The sequence below is a fragment of the Accipiter gentilis genome, chromosome 4, assembly GCF_929443795.1.
Source record: "Accipiter gentilis chromosome 4, bAccGen1.1, whole genome shotgun sequence".
Lineage (NCBI taxonomy): Eukaryota > Metazoa > Chordata > Aves > Accipitriformes > Accipitridae > Astur > Astur gentilis.
The window spans coordinates 44,367,652-44,390,074 of NC_064883.1; positions in this window are offsets into that span (position 1 = coordinate 44,367,652).

Sequence of the window (22,423 nt, forward strand, 5' to 3'; positions counted from 1 at the left end):
TCCCGCTTTTAACAAAGCAAAGGATCCACCGGGTTTTTACCCGGAGCTCGGCACAAAGGCAGGCTCATAGCCAGGAGAAACAACCTTCCCTGAACTGGGGAGTGGAAAGTGGTGTTGGGTCAGAACCCAAGTCCTTCTGTAAGGAGACCTGCTACAGGCACACAGAGCCTAAAGAACCACAGAAGTAGTTTGGGAGTTGTTCAGGTTGGTTATTTTCCTAATCTCGGACCAGAAAGCAGCTGAGACAGGCCTAGTTTCTCAGCAGTGAATAGCACTGAAACCCTCCAGACTCCTCACGTTGCTTCTGACCTGAGATGCGAAGATCCCCATGCCACAACTCTAATGGGCTATATCTCTCAAATGATCTATTGGGGATGTACCATGCCACAGCTTCAGTCCTGCCTTCTCAAGCCCCTCCGTGTGTCCCCCAGCACCTCTGGCAGCAGATGCAGCTCAGCTGCCTATGGCTGACGGGCCAGGGACCAGCCAAGGGGCAACCATGAGGTATCACCCTCGTTACGGGTCCGTGCAGGATCAGCTCACATTCAACGTGTGAGACGCGACAGGCCTGCAAGGATCGGCACAACTCAGCGATGAGCCTTCGAGAGCCTTGTTAGACATCGCTGCTGGCTGGAGCAGAAGGGGCCAGAAAGCTTTGTCCTGCAGGAGAAAAGAAGGGCAACCTAAGATTAGATATACCAGCCCTCATGAAAGATATTCCCAGCTCTCAGGACAGCTTTTTTCTTCTGCAGCAGTGCCCTAGAACTCATGGTCAGGCTTTGGACGGAGACCTACTTTATCTGCTTTGCAACAGCAGTGGTCAAAACTGATGTTATCAGTCAGGCAGAGCCTCAGCGAGAAGATTTGATGTCTGGCTGTACCCATCCCACCAGGGCTCCTTGCAGCTACCACCACCTCTCCGCTCACCCTCCAACGCTGACCTACAGCCCAGCAGCTATTAAAGGCTGGCAGGACCTGCCATGAATTTGGCACCTTCCCCCATGAGTTACCTTGAGCAGAAACCTCTCAACCATGCCACACGCCTGGAAGGACTGCGAGGACCCTCGCTACAGCTCAAAGGATGCTGAGAAATCCCACCCTCAACCCCATCCACCTCTCCTAGGTAAAAAGCAGGGTTGAGACGAGGCACAGCAGACTGCCGCCCCTCTCTTGTCCAGATTTTTGTGATGCTGCCGAAAACTAGGGCAGCTACGGGCACGTTAGCTGTGTGCCTAACTTCTGCTGTCAGTCTGCAAAGAAATATCAAAAAAGGCAGTTCCTGGCGCTGCTAATTTCCCAGGAAAATGAGCTGGACTTATTTGTCTCTTACGGCTGTGGGTTTGCAGGCAGTGCCTGTACCCGAGGACACCGGCTGCAACACAGAAATACCCCGTGTGCCACCAGATCATGCTGCTCTTGCCCATACAAGTTGGGTGCCCGGAGCTACCCACTGCAGTCAAGTGCAGTTTGCCATTTTTTAAGAACACGACTCTAGAGAAAAAAGCATAAGCCGTTGCTTTCTGCATGTTAATAAGCATGATACATATGCATATAATATGCATATAATTCTGTGTATTGGACATGCAGCAGTCTCTAAGAAACTGAAGCACTTTGAATATAGAGCTGTGTTTTCTTACACACTTCACCATTTATCACCTAACACAGCCAGGGCAGCAGCCTCACTTTTATGAGGACCAGGTACAAGGCAAGCCTAAGTTTATGGCTGCTTTTACAAAATACTCTTAAATCCCAGAATGCCCCAGGCACCTCCCAGTGCCATTTTTCCCTGATCCTGCCAATTGCTCACTTGATTAAAGGCAAGGGAGTATCCCATTAGACATATAAAATCAAAGATCACATGCAGTACAGCACCACATGCACATACATTGGGGAGGAAAGGGATCTGTAACAAAGTGAGTTCACTTATTTTCTTCCTTTTCCCCCCCCCCCCCCCCCCCTTTTTTTTTGTTTTTGTTTTTGTTGTGTGTGTATCTATTTCTTCTGGGTCATGATAACTATGAGAAAGAGAAAAAAGAGAAAAAAGACTTTTTTAAGAGGAAAAGAAAGTCTTTGTTTTTTTTTCTTAAAAAGAAAAAGTCTTGATAGTATCTCCCAACTAAACCCCTTTGGAAATCTACAGCATTTTTTGCCGTGGGGAGGGCTGTTACAAGCCTCGCAATCCCTGACAAACCAGAGGAATGGAAATGCTCCAAATGCCATATAGCCTGTGATTAATCTGAAAGAAGAACATCAATAAAACATGATCTGCTTCTCTTCAGCTGATAGAGACTCATAAATAATAAAGCTATAAGATGTGGAGTCCAAAGTGGAAAGACTTTTTCAGTGTCAGAAACAGTAGGAGAAAAATCTCTGAGAAGGATGTGGGAGAAGTTAATTTAGAAGCCCCTGTTGCTTGTTCAGTGCTCTGCTTCCCTTCACGCCCTTCCCACCCGAGCCTGCCACCTGCACAAAGCATTCACCACCCAGCCTTGAGCATCACCTCGGATACCAGTGACCCCTTGGGAAGAAGATGTCACCTAAATTACACCTGGAGGCTTTTCCCAGCTGTACTGTCCAGCTGCTATACAAATCCGAGTGTCGATGCGCTCGTCACTTGTGTACTGCCTGTCTTGCAAAGCTTCTAACTTCTTCCAAAGTCTGTGCTAGCTCACGTTGTGTATCACTAAACAAACGCCACGTTGAGAGAATGATGTCAGAACAAAGCAATTTATTACATGTAGGTTGAAAATTATAGGTGTGGAAGAAAGCCTCAGAAGTCCCTGCCACGTCTGGCAATCCATGGATATAAACAGTTTTATTGGGTTTGTGTGGCAAGGTTTGGGTAGTGGGGCGGCTACAGGGGTGGCTTCTGTGAGAAGCTGCCAGAAGCTTCCCCCATGTCTGACAGAGCCAATGCCAGACGACTTCAAGATGGACCCACCGCTGGCCAAGGCCGAGCCCATCAGCGATGGTGGTAGTACCTCTGGGATAATATATGTAAGAAGGGGAAAAAACACCTTCACAACAGAAACTGCAGCCAGAGAGAGGACTGCGAACATGTGAGAGAACCAGCCCCGCAGCCCCCCAGGTCAGTGCAGAAGGAGGGCAGGAGATGCTCCGGGCGCCGGAGCAGAGATTCCCCGGCAGCCCGTGGGGAAGACCCCGGTGAGGCAGGCTGTCCCCCTGCAGCCCAGGGAGGTCCACGGGGGAGCAGATCTCCACCTGCAGCCCGGGGAGGACCCCACGCCGGAGCAGGGGGATGCCCCTGAGGATGGCCATGACTCCATGAGAAAGCCCGCGCTGGAGCAGGCTGTGCCTGAAGGACTGCAGCCCGTGGGAAGGACCCACACCGGAGAAGTTGGTGGAGAACTGTCTCCCGTGGGAGGGACCCCACAGTGGAGCAGGGGAAGAGTGTGAGGAGTCCTCCCCCTGAGGAGGATGAAGCTGCAGAGACAACGTGTGATGAACTGACCACAACCCCCATTCCCCGTCCCCCTGTGCTGCTGGGAGGAGGAGAGAGAGAAATTGGGAGTGGAGTTGAGCCCAGGAAGAAGGGAAGGGTGGGGGGAAAGTGTTTTTAAGATCTGATTTTCTTTCTCATTATCCTACTCTGAATGGGCTGGTAACAAATTAAATTAATTTTCCCCAAGTTGAGTCTGTTTTGTCTGTGATGATAGTTGGCGAGTGATCTCTCCCTGTCGTTATCTCCATTCATAAGCCTTTTGTTCTATTTTCTCTCCCCTGTCCAGCTGGGGAGGGCAGCGACAGAGCGGCTTTGGTGGGCATGTGGCCTCCAGCCAGGGTCAACCCACCACAGCAGTACACAGACCTTTAAGGTCTTCAGTCTCTGTCTCTAGCCATAACACCCTACTTCTTCCAGCATGCCCTTTTTCTACAAACCAACTGGATTCGAATTTTCCCCACTGCAATGAAAGGCAAAAATTTACCTGGAGAAATAGAGGTTGGCTTTCTGCTGCCTGGGGAGGGGGATATCTCACAAGGCTATGCTCTCCTCCATAACCAGCATGGAGTATATTAGTATTAGTAGTATATCTATTAGTACAGCATAGCTTCAGATAGCAACACACACAGCGACTTAGCAGAGCATGAATAAACATAAGAGAAAACAGACACCCCGCCTTGACTTTAATCATGTCAGCAGAAAAATGGTTAGCAAGGGGTAAAAGATTCAGGAGTGAAAACTGAGGCATGGACTTTCCCTGATTGTAGGTCAGAAAGCAGAATCAAATAAATGATTAACAGCTTGGCTTATACAAAATAAGATAACTAGGTGCTATAAAGAGTTATATGGATGTACTTTGCAGAGGTGAAGATTGCTTAGTATTAGTAACATCTGATTGTCTTCAATCGATTAATTTCAGTTTATATTTGTGATAATAAAATGTGCTGGCACTTCAGCACGGAGCCTTGTGTCCATGCTGAAGTTCCTACCTGCAAAGACCCCAGCTCTTTGGAAACTTAGTCTCTGAATTTGAGTAAGTAAGTTTGGGAAGATTTGTTCTCTGCTGATTCTAAATTATCTTCAAAGACAGATTTGAATCTAAATCTTCATTTTTAATCTAAAGCTTTATTCCCTTTGGCATCTATTTGCAGCTATTTGGTGTTTTTCTCTTCTCTCCTACCACACATGCAAATTTCACAAGTGGCATAATACTGCCATGTAGGAATTCTTTGTTCGTTATTTGAATTACTCTTTATTTACTAATTAGGATATATTTAACATTTTAAGCAAACATTCCTTTCTTTCCTATTTGTTTGAGAGACTTTTCTCTGGGGGTTTGCTTGAACTCTCTGTGTTGCTGTATCAAGTCTGGGGGGCACAGCAAGATCCAGAAGCCTTAAAAATCCACCGCTGCATCTGCTGCTTCCCTCGTGTTTTTGACAGCGATGGTTGGACCCGAGCTGCAGTTTCACTATCTCTTCAAGCAGATTATAGTGCAGTCTGCAATCAGCCACTTAGATCAGTTTGGAGCAATCGAGAAGCCACCACCTTGGACTATCTCATGGTGGACTCTGAAGAGCTATAAGTACCGTGGTCAGCTGAGCTAAACACAGGCAGTTACGTTGCTCCAACGTGTTGGAAGCAAGTGGAAATGAAGAAAAATGTAAATGTGTCAATGCAGTGCAAAATGGCTGTGTGTACATCGCCCCAGGAGAGGGAGGTGAGCTCTCAGCTCTGCTGCCCATGGTTTTCTCCTTCACCTCAGGTGGCTGGTGACTGTCCTCCAGCCCAGCATGACCTACCCTTGCTGTTGCAAGAAGTCCATGCTCCTCCAGCTGTGGGGTTCTCCTAATGCCTAATGACAAAATAACTAAACCAGTGTTATTTTCTTGAACAGGCAACTTCCAGGGAGAAGGACAGGATGCCATGTTGCCTCTCTGGTGTCACCTAATACATTCTGTTTTCATGACGGCTTTCATTCTTCAGGCGCTCCCAAAAATCACTGAGGTTTTCATTTTTAATGACTACTGGAAATGTGTGAAAACTTAGAAGGACTCCAGGGTGGCTAACCTAGACAAAAAGAGGTGGCTGATATGGAAAAATAATAGCAAAGCCAAAGACATGAGATTGGAAGCGTATTCCGTCTGTGCTGAGAATCCTTTCTGGGCCTGGCCCTCAGCAACAAATGGGAAAGAGAATAAGCCAATGCACTCATCCATCATCATGACAGTATCTATACAGACAGCACTTTTCATCTGATGAAGATTTATGCATTTATCATAGTAACTGTCCCCAGAATTTGCAGTACACTTCTCAGCCTAGTATCTACACATCACCCTCAACCCTCTCTGTGAGAAATAGAGATAAATGCACAATTCGAAGGAAACTGGAGTGCTGGACAGTGAGGGAGGCAGAAAACAGCTATTCAAACAGCAAATCAGCTCTGGAATTAGAATACATGCAAATGTATTCATCCAAGAGGGTGAAAAAATCAGCTGTCTCCACCATTTATGGTGCTGGACCCATGAGTAGGAGGGAGGAATGATGTACTGAAGGGCAGCACCGCTCCTTCTCCATGATGGGATGCTCTTCAGGGGCCTTCGTGCTCTTCCCAATGAGACCCACCAGCCCGCGCTCACAGCAAGGAGTTCACCCCTGGGGACAGTGACAGAAACGTGGCACCTCCGAAAACTACTGCGTAACTGCTGAGGAGCAGGAGCTTTTCACGTGCATGCCGTGGCAAAAGTATGCTAATCTGACTCGTATTAGGCAGCAATAAAATGTGTTGAACCCATCCCAAATTACCCTGCATGGACCCCTCCTAATGTTCACGAAAAGGTGCTCATCTAATCCATGGCCACGTCTACACTGGGGCAACTGGAGGAGTCTGAATTTGTGAATCCAGCACTATGGGATCCCATAATATCCTCATAGAGGCTGAATGGGGTCCTCCCCATCCAGGACCCTATCTCTTCTTCCCTCACCAGGGAGGCAGAGCAGGCAGCTCCATCTGTTTATGGGGAAACATTTCCCTCTCTGGCTGTTTGAGGGAAGGAGAGCATCTACAGGCAAGAGAGCCTTTATCAAGTCGAGCTGAGGTTATGGTAAGGGAGAATGGGGGTTTGGGGGCTTTCACTTGGCCCTGACCATGCTGAGGAGAAGAATTCAGTCCCACGTGGTTGCCCAAGGATGAGCTGGAAGGAAGAAGAAGAGTACTACTGTCTGTTAAGGCTAGGCACAACTGACCTGAGCTAGGACTATTGTACAAGTTTTTGAGTTTGATCAAATGTAGTTTTAAAACATTCCTTAAGCCGACTTCTCCAGCCACAAAGAAGAGTGGAAGGCATGAACCCCTTGCCAGAGGGTGCTCTGGAGCTGCCCTCCAGGGTCACCAGCACTGGGGCCCCAAAACTTCTGATCGGCTTTTGAAACAACTCCTGCGTGGCTCCAGGTCCTGCTGTCATGGTTTGCTCTCCCAGGTATGCCCATGCTCAGCAAAGGGAGGGACTTCTCCTCTTCTTCCATCCTCTCAGGCTGAACACTGATGTCCTCGCCCCTCCCCACCTGCCCCACTATACACCCAAACCTCCTGGTTCTTCGTGCTTTTCAGCTGCAGTCTCAAAAACCTCCTCAACCTCCCCCAGAACAAGCGAATAGCCAGTTTTTCAGTATCTCTCCATCGCTGGATGTCTGGGTATCAGCTAGATTGGTATCAGTCAGACACTTCGTTGGTGAAGAACTGATAGCAGGACTCGCACTCTTTTTTCCAGCAAGCACATCACGAGTCTTTCCCCTGCTTGGTCTCAGTTTCCATGGTGGCCTACAGGAGCTCGTTATTTTTCTCTTAGTGGTGCTCAAACAGCTGCTATAAACAGATGCCCTACTAGAAGGAAGTCTCATTTTATCTGTGTAACTTCAGCTCCAATATCGTACCATCTGAATAATGTATCAGAGCTGTGATGTCTACCATCCCTTCAGCTCCCTATTTGCCCCAAGTTCCCTGTCATCTCGGCCTGATGCAATCAAAGAAATAGCACAAGATGCTTTCCTAGCTCCTGGGTACCACCGCTGAAAAGTCTCTGATCACTGTTAATAACGTTGGTTCAGCAAGGCCCAAATTCTAATGCAATTAACAGGGGAGTAACTGTATCAGCTTTATTGTGTCTCCACTGGGGACATAGAAAAATGCCTCAAGACCTATTGAGGCCATGTGTAACTCCACAGGCTTAAACAGTCTTCCACATGCCCCCATATCAAAAACTGCGAGAAATTCAATCACATTTTTCTTCCAAGTTGCAGCTTCAAGATGACTTGGTGACCTATGGCTGGAAATCTTTTTTACAAAGGCTCTTGATTTATTTTGATTAAGGAGGATAAGCCTATTTTGTATTCCCAGCAGAGAAAGGTGGTTTAGGATTGATACGCATCACTGTTAGGTGTGCCTCCAGTGGTATAAACACAATTTCCACCATGTAGCCAAATGCACTTTGAACAGCAGGCAGGAGAGGACTGGATGGAGGCTATTTAAATCCTTTTCTGATTATAGGTCTCAGGAGGGAACTGGTGGATGCTTATTCAGCATTTTGGATGTTTGGTTCCCCCTCTCTGGTGTTCGCTTTTCCCTTTTCCAATTTTATCTCCACTAATGGGAAAATAAGGAAAAAAGGAGGACAGGGCAGAAAGAATATGAACCTTGAACCTCCACCCCAGGATGGGTAAGCAACCTTCATTGTTGCATTCATTAGGTTTTGGTTGCTTGACTTTGATATTTTGTGGATGTTGAATGTGTATGTACACAATCAATGATGAAGAAAAGCGACTGAGCAAGACAGACTCTCTCTCTTTCACAGGAACCACTTATCATCATTCATGGAAGACCGTATCTTGCTTTTATCAAGCTAAATGTGAAAGTTCAAAAAGTTACCCTTCTGTGCCTAGATGATAACCAGCCTGAGCAAAGTGCCACATTTAAGCAGACACATTAAGAACAAGATCCTTCTTTGTCCAAAATTGTGCTCCAACGTGCCTCATATATACCAACAAAGCTTTTGCAGTTTTGCTGGTATTGACCTTTGGCAATAGCCAGTGCAAGCTCTAAAAGGAATTGACTTATATCATGACATAGCTGAAATACAAAATTAATTCAAAGAAATACTTATTGGGTCTAAAGGGAATGTACCCTTCTTGGCCAGCAAGCTATGGCCCAGATTAGCAGGGGGGCTACAGAGATTGTTTGCTTAAAATAGGCACAGGAAGAAAACCCAGTGCACCACAGATCACTAAATTTCAGAGTTCACAGGTGAGAGGAGGGAAACAGACAGCAGCTGATACCTGTCCTCCGATGTCGTTTTCGCAGTACGAAGCCCAGCATCACGATGTCAGCATTTGAGATCATCTGCCCTGTTTCCTAGGTATGGCCTGCCTGGATTCGGTCCATAGGTTATACCAGGTGGAATTCAGTTCACCCAACATTGGTGGACTCGGCAGTGTTAGGTTTACAGTTGGACTTGATGCTCTTGAGGGTCTTTTACAACCTAAATGGTTCTATCACTCTATCTCTAGTGTGGACATCTCCAGCTGGGCAAAGCACTGGAGGTCCCAGTCAGTGGAGACAAATGGGCACTTCTAATGACTGGTTCTTCTCACCTATTTTGGATGCTTCTTCAGAACAGGTTGAGCTGCATGGCTGCCACGGCTGCAGTGTAGAAGGGGTGGACCACACCACGGTAGAGGAGTCTGTCCAGCCAGGTGAGTCCCAGACGCGGCGAGGGGTCTCTTCCTTTGCCAAGTTGAATGCCTGGAGTTGCAAATTCAAGCAACCTTCCACCACAAAATAAAATCCTCTTCAGTGTTATTCATGTAATTTTCAGTATTTCAGATGATCAGCCAGAAAGCTGATCTTCTCAGCATAAACTCACCTGCAAGCTGGTTGACTGGGCTGGGGATCCTCCGCTTAACTCCATCCTGAAGCAGGTGGTACTTCATATCTGCCAAACCACAAGGTGACAGCTACAGGCACTTTGATGACATTTTGGCCACCAAGCTTGACCTAATAAAGCAGAAGAGGCAGGAGAAAGGCTTCCCAGGCCCACCTGTGAGCTCAAGGTCTCACATAGGAAGTCTAAAATACAGATATTTAAGCCTGAGCTTCTCACCCCAGTCTCCTTCTATAGTCAATAGAGGGAAATGAGCACATCCAGAGGGCAATTCACCTCACCCTAAAATAAAGGAGCGCCTAAAGTCAGTCTGAACAAGACCCTTTGGAAGGGATTACTCACACATGGCTGTTGGTTATAGGGGGACCCCAGCGTGAGGAACTCAGATGCAGTGATCTGACTTTTAAATGCTTAAAATTAAAAGATACCTCCCTGTCCTTCCCCACCATATCACATGAAGGGACCAGACCCTCCTTTTCCATGTGACTCTGACCCCACACCACAGGACTGGGGCGGGTGGAGAGGGAGCATCCTTCTTCATCTCTGAAGGGAATATCAGACTCTTTCCCACTCCCTGCACTTGGGGCAACCCACATCTCTGTGCCGAGGACGGGTGGGGGCTCAGCTACAGCAAGAGAAGCACAAACTGAAGGTTAATGAGAAACAAATGACCTTCCTGGCAAATCAGAACCTGATTATCCCAGCGGATCACTCCACTAAAGCAACTTCACAAGCTGAGGCCACGTGTGTTTAGTTTACCTCCAGAGACCGCGTTCACGGAACGTATGATGAAATCCAGCGTTTCCTAGAGAGCTTGGGTGGGTTTTTTTCTACCTGACCTCAGGAACAGGTTTGTAAGATCATCTCAATTGCATAAGAAGCTGATCTTGGCTGAATCACGCCAAATCAAGGAAAAGCTGTTTCCTACCACACGATTCCAACAGTGGAAAGTCTGAATCTCCGTGCAGTGAGATGATTTCAGCCGGAGCTGGACTCCTTACAGAATCAGAGAGACTCCTGCACTCTGCATTCGTTTATGCTCAGAGGCATTCACTAAAAGTTCATCTCTTTTCCCAGTACCAGGAAAATCACTTCACTTGTCAGCGAGACAGAGCCTTTTTGATCAACCTGAGACAGGGTGTCTTACAGTAAATATCTCACTGCCTGCAGCAAGGTGCAATCTGTACTATTTTCCAGGCTTGATTTCCTTTGTTTTCCACCCTCAGGTTCTTTCTTTCACAAAGCGGCAGTGCAGACTGGGACAATTCACACTCTGTGGGAGCCCATTAGGTAAGTTTTCAGCCCCTGTGAGCCTTTCCACATTTATTTATTTTTTTTTTAATCTTCAGAAAGGTATGAGAGCCAAAGAGAATAACCTTCGCTGGACAACTTTTTGTTTGCATTTGTCCCTAGATGTGCTCTAGGCACTTCTGTGTGTAGGCTGGTGGAAATTTCAGCAGTCAGATCTTGATCTTAGTCCCACATGTGGGAGACAGCCCTGCCCACATTGTACTGGGATTTGGAACATTTGTTCTAGGGAATGGAGAAGAAAAGTGGAGAAGAACAGATGATACCAACCTATGATACACTCATGTTACAGTGTTGTTCTCCTAAATGAGCAATTTCAAAACAAAAGGAAAAGCATTCTTAAAGAGTTCAGATGTTTTGATGACATTTCTTAAAGAATCTACTTCAACCCACACAAGCTTTTAATTTTGAAAATTTCCTTAATTGCTCTATTGTTATCTTAATGCTCAACATTTGATCAGAGCACTTTGATTCAAATGAAGTGCTTTATTCTTAGAGTTGCCAGTAGCTCGAAACGTCACTTTCCCTAATTACTCTAATTGCAGAGGCAGGGCAATTTGCCTGCTCAGTGCAGAAGGTATCAAATGGCCTAGAAGTCAGAGCTGAGGCACACAAGTCACCATGACTTCCCAACCAGGATAAAAGGAGCATGCAATTCTATAAAGTTTGCTCTTGTGAGATAGGCAATGGAGATGGACACGAGAGCCAGGGTTCAATTCCAAATCCTCCCTTAGGCTTTCTGGGTGGCATCCATCTCAGTAGGCATAGATGCCTCTATCTGAGCTCCTCACCCCATATAACATCAGTCAAGGGGGCAATTCACCTCATCCTAAAGAGGACGTATAAATAGGTCAAACATATTGCTCCCTTGAAGTACCAACTTCTCCCCTAAATCCATAATTGGAGCCTAGAGATATAATTTAGTTGCCTGAAAGCAGGCTTCTAGTGCCATTTGGGACCCACAGGGCTCTCCCACTGCATGTCTAGCTGCCACTGCAGAAGACCTTGAGTACCTTGTAGGTCCTGCCAGCCCCATAGAGATGTCTCACATACCCCAGGTCATGGAAAAAGGCACTAAACACATATGTTTAGTCAACTGAATAAAGCTCATCACAAACTTCAGAAGATGAGGAAAACAATAATTCCCTTAGCAGTTTGCTCTAGTAAGTGAATCACCCTCGCCATTGATATTTTTCTCCTTGCTACGCTGTGTTCTTCTCTAGATTAAAGAACCCATTAGCATCCAATATTTCCGTCTCAGTGATGTACTTTTAAAGACAGCAATCAATCCCCTCATTGACTGTAGCAGGGTAGATAGAGTTTGTGAGGTCTTACTGTAAGACCTATTTTCTAGTTCTGAAATAATTTCCATGAGTGGCGGAAATAGGCAGAGTGGGGCAAAAATAATCTTTGAATGGAAACTGGAAATTCACAGGACTCAGAATTGCAAGTGTACAATAAAGACTTCTTAAAAACCAATTTCCATTTCCTCATACCATCATTCCTAGCACTGAATGTCATTCTTGCATTCAGGAATGAATCTTGGTCCATACAATGCAAAGAGTTTCCCCTTCCCTCACATCTGCTCTTAGCTATCACAAGGCAAATAATCAAGGTGAGCTCTCTAAAGGAGTTTCTAGTGCCTTCTACATTAGGCAAAACTGTTAGCACATGAAGTCTTGAGTTCCCTTGATGCCAAGGGCACTGGGGAAAGGGAGCTCTGCTAAACCAGCCAAATAGTTGAAGGGAAAGTCATTTGTTAAGTCACCCATATTGTTGACTTTTTTATTACCACGCTATCGACCTCTACAGCTTTCAACAGGAGGAACAGAGACTTTTATTACAGGCATCAAGTAATGCAGGGAAGTAATTATGTTAATGAACAAGACAAACAGAGATTTGTGAGGCAGAATCAGGGGAATTAGCTCATGCAATACATCAGAGCACATTTTAGCAGGGCACAGGTGACAAATGTCCTCCTGACTGATGAAGGAGGGAACTGAACCACCAATCTCAGGAGCAGAGGTGCAAGCAGTTATTGCTGCTCGGGAAAAAAAAAAAAAAAAAGAAAAAAAAAAGAAAGAAAGAAAAAAGAAAAAGAAAGAGAAAAACTAAAAGATAAGAATTGTAGACTACCTTGCCAGAGACCTGTAAAACATGTGCCATCCATGGGTCCAACCTCTAAATTTTATCTGAAGGTCATAAACTTGCTGGTATGTGGCTGAATCACACCCAACTGCCTAAAAAACATCATCAGAGACTGAACTACCCTCTGGAAGTATCTGCTTCTCTTGACTGATGTAGAAAGAGCCTGGATGACTAATTGAAAATTAGCAGCTATCTTTTAAACATCTGACATTAGATGAAATGTATTTCCCCCCTACTGTTTCAGTAGGAAAGATAGGATGGGCAGAGAAAAGGACGGTCCTGTTATACAGGCTATTTGGACTGCCTCAGCTTAGGAGTATGAGTATCTTACTGATTTTCTAACTGACTTTTTTTGTGGGTTTTTTCGTTTTAATGAAACATTACAGACTTAGCTTTAGAATCTATGCTCAGTAAAGTCTTCTCCCATCAGACAGCTCTTCCCTCTCCTGCCTGGATGCAGAAGAAAGACTAATGAAATTAATGAATTCTTCTCCAGAGCAGGTGCATTTCAGCAGCCCCCTGCTCTCCCTCTTTGTCAAAAGTTTCCTGACAAATGGGATCCAAAGGAGGCTGAAAATCATCTTTTTTCCCAGCCTAACCCTCCACAGCAGGTACCACCTCAAGCTGCTAACTGGGAGGAGGACTCTGTGCAGTCCCTTGCAGTCGCCTCCTGCCAGCCCGTGCCACCCACGCAGAGCCAACGGAGCAGCCCACGGTGGTCTTGCTGTCCCCAAAGCTCCCCAGCATCCACATCGGGCTCCCAATATCTTAACAACCTACTTTCCACCCTCCGAAACTCGCTTGGCTGAAAGGGGTTTGCATTTCATGGGGCTTTGACGAACAGTGCCTCTCTCTCTTGTTTTATTTCATAGAGGATACTTTCAGGGTGTACTGGACACCTCTGGCAAAACCTGCTGCCTGGGGGCACTTAAAAGCCAAGCGAGGAATTAGTCCTGGTGAAGATTTTAAATGTATGAAAACTCTCCTTCTGGCGGACTAAAAGCTACACACTTGGTCTATTTTTAATGCAGCTGGCAATATATCAGCATGAATATAAATACAATGTTTGAAAGGGTGACAAGTTATGGAACAAGTTATCAGTCCAGAGTTAATCGATGTGTTCTTGGCTTGTGCCAGTGTGAGTTGTCTTAACCTCTTTCCTCGCTTCACATATTCTCCCTGCTGAAAGATCACCTGACAAGTCACCATCACTCAGCTGATGGATGGCAACCTGTCCACGGGTCCAGCGCAAAGGTTGCACTGTTCGGATCACTGCAATTAAAGCTACTAAGCACCCGTAAGGCCATAGGAATGCAGGACTAAGCATGTCAGAATAGCTCATTCCTATAAGCCTTAATGATGGTAGCATGATTGAGATGAATCATTTTAAATCCAGAAGTGCAAATCTGAATGTCATTCCAGTCCTGTGTCTTATACCGTCGACTGAGGTGTAAGTGGGTATCTGACCCTTTGAATGGGAAAGACTCAAAAATCATTCTAGACATGCCGTGCTACTGGACAACGCTGGTTACAGAAGCCTACATGCCTTAACCAAGCTGGCACATGGGACTGGGACATGCTTTGGATCTATTTTTGTAGAGAAAATACAATAGACTATATTGCTATGATGTTCTGCTGTGGCCATCCTCTGCTCGCCTAGAGGCTGGATGCTCCTAGAAGCTGGGCTGAGCTTGGGTGAAGCATCTTAAAAAATCACTGGTCCCTGGATGCTGAACAAGGAGTTGCTACTAAATACCAGTCCAAAGGTACGTAATGGTTTGGAAAGACTGCTACTACTAATAGAGTGTGAGGGAGAAAAGGGGATAGGTTGTCTTCCTGACAGCACATCAGCCTTTGCTTCAGGTGCTATAAAGCTGTCATGTTTAAGAAAACATTACCTTCTAACCCAAGTGGTTTTACAGGTGTAAAATGCTATCTGAGAACCTGGTTTAAAGTTCACTTGTCCCACTTTTCCTGGATGGAGGAGGACATTCCCCACCACAACTCCACGTGGTGCTGGGGGAAGGTCTTCACAGGGCCAGGGCAGTCTGACCAGACGTCGCCGAGGCCAGGACATCACCCGCTGTGCACAGACCAGCCCTGGGCACAGAACTTCACGTAAAGGACACGCAGGCTCTTTCCTCCTCCTGAGGAGGACCACGCTATGCAGGAGTCCCTGGCGTCCCTCCCCGCTGGGTTCAGCCCACGTCAAGATTTGAACGCTCCTCCCTGTCACCCACCAGGACACCTCAACGCTCAGCATCCCCATCTGGCAAAGAAATCGAGTGTGCCGACATTGTCGACGAGAAACCGCCAAAGTCAGGAATCACCTGAGACCAGGCAGCACAGCTTCTACTTCAACCATAAATCCTCCTCGTTTGGCAGGAGGGATGTGAGCTCTGATTTCCCGGACTAATACTAGCAGTGAAAAATCAATTACACTGAGGTCCTTTAAACTTATCAAGCAAATGCATGAGGGGGTATATGCTGTCTGGGCATACACAGAGGTAGGCAGCTGAAAAAAATAAGAAAAAGGGGTTGCAGAGCTTGCTCCTGATGGATTTCAAACATATATTCAGAACAGAAATGAGGGCTATACTAGCGTTCACTCTCCAGAGAATAACAGCAAGAGGTGAGTAACTGAGGAGACCTTTGTCTACATCTTGATTTTTCAGGTTAAACAAGGAGCCAAGACAAATTAAAGGAATTAAAAATTAAGTGCTTTTGGAGGGTTATTGTTTAGGGCAAGAAGTCGACTGTGGCCATTTCAACCTGAAAGATGTTTTCCTGTAAGTCACCACCGCGTTACCAGCTGCAGGGATGCTGCTGCACCGGCACGTGTCCTTTTGTCAGGAGTGTGCCTCGAAGCCACAAACCCCGTGCTGAAAGCCAGCACTGCTGTGGTCATCTAGAGAGAGAACTGATGCTTTGACACTTGCCTGCAGATGCTGGCATAGATCAAGACCTTGTTGATCCAGGCACAAACTACATGGAAAATTCCTGCTGCTGCAAAAAAAAATCTCCTAATCCAAATATAAGATAGAAAAATTGAGAGGACCATGGTCTTCTTTTACAGACTGGAAGGTGAGGCGCAGATGGAGTGTAGGATTCCCCCAAGGTCACTTAGGGAGTCAGTAAAAGAACATGGGTGTAAATCCAGATCTCCAAAATGTGTTGATCTACTGAAATCTTGAATGTATCCTTCTTTCCAGACATGGCGCAGACATGAAACACGAGTACATAGCCATGCTTTGAAAATGCAGCTGCACATCAGCTGAGTTTCTCTTAACATGATGGGACTTCCCTGAAAAAGCAGGGTAGCAGAAGCTTGTGTTGGACCTCTGTAGTCCAGATGTGGCTTGGAGGCCAGATTTTACTTGTTGGAAAAGAGACTGAATTCAGAGAGGAGGTGAAGTCTGCAAACAATGAGCTCTTAACCCCAGAAACAAGCAGTTTTATAGAAAAAAAAAATTGAACTCATAATAGGGAAACTGGGATATTGTAAGGCAAGATTCTTGCTGTCACACATAAACATAAAATAGATGCTGAAGACAAGAAATGCTATCACTTCCTGGATGCAAAGAATTCAAGTACCATTATTTCTGCTTGACTTGCGCCTGACAACACAATTTTCCTCCCAATGCTTGTTAATGCCAGCATAAACAGAGGCCAACCACTGACACACACTAATAATGCTAATAAAAAGCATGGTTGCTTGGCACACAAAGATCCTTCCGAGAGCTCCTAATAACTGAGAAGCTTCTGCTATTACCACTACAGCCTTTATGAATGTTAGTCAAAGCACCTCTAAACGGAGGGAGTAAACTGCAAGGGAGCCATAACATCTCGGTTGACTTTACGGCAGCAATAACTTTTCGGTTTCTAATCCACCATTATTTCAAATGAGAAACTCTCATAGTTAGAGCTCAGAATCTCTCATTCCTTTGTCACGTTGCCCTTCATTTTATAGCAATTCACAGGTGGTAGCATCACTGGGGTATGTGATAATCCATAGCTTTTGTGCACTGATCCCTACAATGACCCAGCGAGTGAGGGAAATGCCCCTTCCCAGATGATAATATGGCTGTAGTTGCTTGCTAGGTCCTGTTCTCCACCTCTGGGGCTGATAGATGTACATCCAAATAGAAGAAGATCGTGCTTCTGCCCATCCCTCACATAATCACCCTCATGGCCCTCCACTCACAACCCCCATCTTCCCAGACCCCCCATCTTCTGATTTCCTCCCTGTTGATGCAGCCCAGCCCTGATTTATAGGTACCTTCTGCTTCCACCAACTCTGAGAGGCACAGGCTTGATCACAAGGGTTGGTTGGGGCATTTCTTTCTCCCTGCAACATCTTTCCTCAATCCTTCTGTTCAACTAAGACTTTTTCCTCTAGCCTTATGCCCCAGCGAGCATCCCTCCTGTTGATGTTAGCCAGAGGTCCGCCTTTGCTGAAGACAGCCTTGTAAGCGCTTTGCTACAGGATGAAGGTTAGAGAAAGACCAAAGCGATTCTGATGAGAAATACCTGCAGTTACAGAGCCTCAGGCTGCAGCCTTGACAGATCTAAGACCTCCTTAGCACAGTACTGCATTTATTTATGGAATTTGTGATACACTTCAGGATAAAAGGTGCTATATAAATGGAATGTTGCCAGGAATTATTAAAGATTCGGATGATGCAAAAATCAGGACTTTCAGTGGCTTTTTGACTTCATCCCTTATCCCTTTCCCTGTATCACTGCACTCGGCAACAAATGCGGGGGTGGGCAGAGTAAGGAAAGATGTTCAAAGGATACCAAGGGGAGTGCTTACATCGGTTCAGTTCGTGGAACCTGTTAAAGAAAAAAAGTGAAAGTCTCTTCTCTTTCAAATGGGACTAAGAAAAGAAAAAAAATGATTGGAAATTATTATAAGGCCTGGGAAACAAAGTGTTTGTACCAGTGTAACCAGTGATGGAAGTGGGCATGTCTTCTATGAAATCTTGTGCTCCAGAGCCCCTGTGTTGTGAAAAGGGCCAGTATGGCGCCAGTTTGACCAGCATAGTTAGTTGAGAAGGGCCAGTATGGTATGTCATCTACAAGAAGACATTTGAGCTGCTGGTTATACCCATTTTGGTCATGCAGTATGCTTTCAATACACCAGCATAGCCCCTAGTGTGGGTGCAATTACAGCGGTGTAATTGCACAATTTCTGCTGTGTGCATTGAGCTCTGGTGATGAAACATAGAGACCTCAGGCTCTAGGCAAATAACAAAAAGAAAACTATATGGCAGAAAGAGAAAGTCTTCCAGATCCAGCTGTGCTGGTGAAAGATGACACAAACTACCCCACCTTGTTTCCTCTCCCACTCTGGATAAGTCCACTGGTGGTTGGCCAAACTTCTTGCACGGGCCCTCCAAAATTGCTACAGGTAAAAATCAAAGGGATTAGCTCAGCTGAAGTGATTTAGTAGAGAGTTCAAGGAAAACACACTGCTAAACTGGAGCAGCCTTAATTCTCTGTCAAGATGGAATGAAGCAGGCAGGCAGGTGACTATTCCTTTGCCCTGGGAAGGCCTGGGGGAATTGTCCATCCACATTCTCCTTTTACAGAAGGGTCACTTTGGTGGTCTGAGTCAGTGTGTCTGTTTTCTGCAAAATCAAATCTGACTCTTATGAGAACAATGTGCAATATGCACCTGCATAGGTTGGGTTTCCTACCTGGGTTGGATTTTCCTTTCCAAACTTGCTTTCATCAGTAGAAAGTATTTTTCCCCTACCTGAAAACATCTTTTCTTACCAAAGACCAGTCTTTGAGAGGAAATTCTCACCCATGTGTTATGGTCACAGTCTTACACTGTTGTATTTCCTGGGTACATCTTAGTCATCTCACAATATTCAAGAAACCTCTGTCAAGAAACCTCTTGGTGCTCTCAGGTCCCAGGCTGCAATGTAGGAGTAACAGAGACCGTCACAGAGGAGGTGTTGGGAAACAGAGTGAGCTCAGAAACCTGACCAAAGCTGACAAATGACAGTAAGAAGCACTTAAGGTCCTTACAGTCCTCATAACTGAGGGCTTCACCAAGTTCAAACCTTTATTTTCACAACCCCTCTCTAAAAACACTGTGGTGCTCACTTGGCATAAAAAACTGAGGTCACGTAGCCTCTCCAGTGAAATAGGATGTTTCTATACCAGTAAACAAATAAAGGGACGGGCACTTTCCAGTGATCATCCACATTATCAGCATGGGCTGTTGCTCGGTAAAGGGGTTTTCAGAGACTGTTTGATGACTCATGGAAAACTGTAGGGACAGATCTGGGCGAAACCAAAATGAAGGATAACAGCAAAGAAGACATTCACTACAGTAAAGAAGACATCCAGTGCTGGACAACAGAGTGGAAAGAGAAGAGAACTTCCACAAGTGAAGGGAAGGACAGCCCTGGCCCTTCCCAGAGACATCAGCTCGATGCGTGCGTGTTGTCTCTCTGAAAGCACTGAGCAAACTCACTACGAGGATGCGTTCTGCGTTTCGGGATCGTGGCTTATGAGTACACGTGCATGACTGCAATAAAAGCTTGAAACACCCCCACACTTCTCTGCTTATCTAAATGTTTTTGTTTCTCGCTCCGAGGTAAGCAACATGTCCCCAAACGCCTTGTTGGCGTTGCTGGTGGGTCAGCTGCCAGCGCCGTGCATCAGGCAGCTCCCCAGTCACAGAGGAGGGTAAACTGCAGAGGTAAAGATGTAAGCAAGACCCAAGCACAGCTGTCAGATGACATAACCACACCATTTCAGAGCAATCTTGGAGCCATTTCCTCCAGTCGTGTTTTCTGACCACAACTTTAAAATAGAAAGGAGACATCCTCTTGCTATTGAGAAAAGAGACTGTAACTTTGAAGGCTGGGGCAGGGGGGAGGAGGAGAAACAAATAGCCCACTTAAAAAGAGAAAGGCAGCTGACAAGAACCGATGCTGCCCGAGATATGAAGCAGCTCGCAAAATGCTGACAAAGCTCCTGCTTGTCTCATTGCTCCTAAGACTGATAGAAACCTCCGAGAAATGAGCCTGCTCCTTTTCTTGAGGGGGACTGGGGCTGGCAGTGCCCTGAGTTCAGAAACGACACCTCTCCAGCAGTCTCCTGGAAGGATGTCCCTTGTTTGGTCCCACAACCTGCAAGTGCAACAGCTGAGTTCAGCATTGGGGCTTTCAGCTGCCTGCAGCATTTCTTCACCCCTCCTTGACATACGCTTTAGCTGGAAGAGATACGGACTGCTTCTGAAAATCGTGGTACCAAAGGGATATGAATCAACACCTCCCAAGTCCTGGGGTCAGGGCAAACCCTCCTCACCGCCGCTCTTTCTTTCTGCAGAAACCTCAACGGCACTCAGTCCTCCTCCTGAGCTTTGCAATAAGGACGTTTCTCTCCTAATGCCCAAGTGAGGGCTGGCTACGGGAGCAGAAGGAGCAAGCAGCTTCGTGCCATAGCCTGCTCCTCTCCTTCCTCGTCCCACGGTGGAAGCAGCCTGGCTTTGGCTTGTATGTGGCAAAAATCCAGAGAATCCTTGACCCAAAAGCCACAAAAAGTTTTGGCCAAGATAGCCACACTGAACCAGGCTGGCCCTTGTTCTGCAAAGGACTGGAGAAACACTGAGCGTCTCTCTCTGTACCATCACACAGCCGTGTGGCTGGGATCCAACCAACAACATTTCCTAGGAATTAGTGGACAATTCAGAAGAGGCACCACCGGTCCCTTCAAGCCACCTCTAATCCCTGGGAAATGCAGTCTAATATGAGGATAACTAGTGCTACCCCCAATTAAATGAGCCGTGGTTCTTAGGGATTTACTTTTGTCCAGAGAACAGCTTAGAAGAAAGCATGCCCCAAAGATGCAAGTGGTCAGAGGACAAAACCATGGGTGCAGTAGGAGAACATCTCGCTGTCATCCAACACCGCCATAATCCTGATCCCTTGTCAAAGCTCTCTGCACAGTGCAGGTATAAAGGATATCATCCAGAACCACAGGGCAGAGATATACTAGAACACTGAGGATGCAACAGATAAAATTTCTGGCACCGGCTCTACGCCACTGCATCCCTCCATCCCAGTAGAGAAACCTGGCACCAAGCCTTTGCTGGTCCTGGTTGGGATGTAGGTCACAGGGCTTTCCAGAAAGCAAAGAAATGAAGATATATCTTTTGGCCATGACCATTTAATAACATTAGCGGAGACCCGCAGAGCTGTCCATCAGCCGTTTGCCTTTCTTTGGCATTCCCAGTCATAAAAGCCTAAATCCAGGCATCACTCTAAGGCTACAAAGCTAGGCAAATCCTCCTCGGTACAAGAGCAGCCCACCCAGTCACCAGCAAAGTCTGACAGGCTAAATCATTTCCAGACCCAAAAACGCTGAGGACAATTGCTTTTTCCCTACCAGCAATAAATGCCTCCAAGCCATGATACCCTGGACATAAGCTATAAGCTATGGTCAATCAGCACGAGGTTTTAGAGAGCTCATTCTCCTTTTTTTCCCCCTTGCAGGCTGCGTAAAAGTGACAACTTTGGTTTTGCTAAGGGCATGAAGGGAGCGAGGCTACACACACACCAACCAGTGAGGTACACACAGCTCCTATTCAGGCTGGAGTTTGATCCAATTCCCTTCCTTCACGTACACCATTAATAAATTATTTTGATCTCACAGTACCCATCAGACGGGCTTTTGCAGACCATGGTAACAGAGCAAAGAAAAATGACAGTTGTTCTTCATTTAGAATATAAATAACTGGACATTTCACTTCAGAGCTGTGAAATCACTCGATTTCTTCTTTTGGGCTAGTTTTGCTAAAGAGAGCAACAGAAAGACCAAAGGGAACTTCTGAGTTTCTTCCTAAGTGAGAACACCGCCTTTAATTATCACAATCACACACATGGACGAAACTCAGTGCAGCTCCCAGGAAAGTCAAGACCAGCTCTCCCAAGTCATCGAGAGGAGCGGAGCAGATCTGCAGAGCTGAATGTGCATCCCAGGAGCTGTATCCCAGCAGATGCAGAGGGAAAACAAGCTCGTTTCAGGTCCCCGCCTTGGCTTTTCCTATCAGTGTGTGGCAGTCTGGACGTTTATGAGGTCCCACCTCAGTCAGGATGATGTCAGTAATCACAGGGACTCATTTGCAATTTGGGCCACTTTCTACTTTGCTTGAAAGAGTTAAAAATACCACAAGCAGATGCAAATGAAAACAGGGATCTCTCTAAGAAGTCATTTACATGGCCCAAAGGTCACACTTTGCAGTCAGAGGACAGTGATGCAGCTATTTTTAAAAGATTGCTGAGAAAGAAAGAAAAAAAAAAAAAAGAGAGAAGATACAGAAGATGATAACCACAAGTATGATTCATAGACATGAGAAAATTCCTTACAAGAGCTAAGAACTGAATCTGTTCAGTTAACAGAAGGAAAAGTTAAAGGAGACTTGACCAAGGTGTGTAAATGCCTAAGGGGAAGGTAACCCTGGTTACTGGTGGGCTCATTAGCAGGACAAAAATTAAAGAGTGGAAACTAAAGCTGGACAAATTTAACCTGGAAATCAGAAACACAT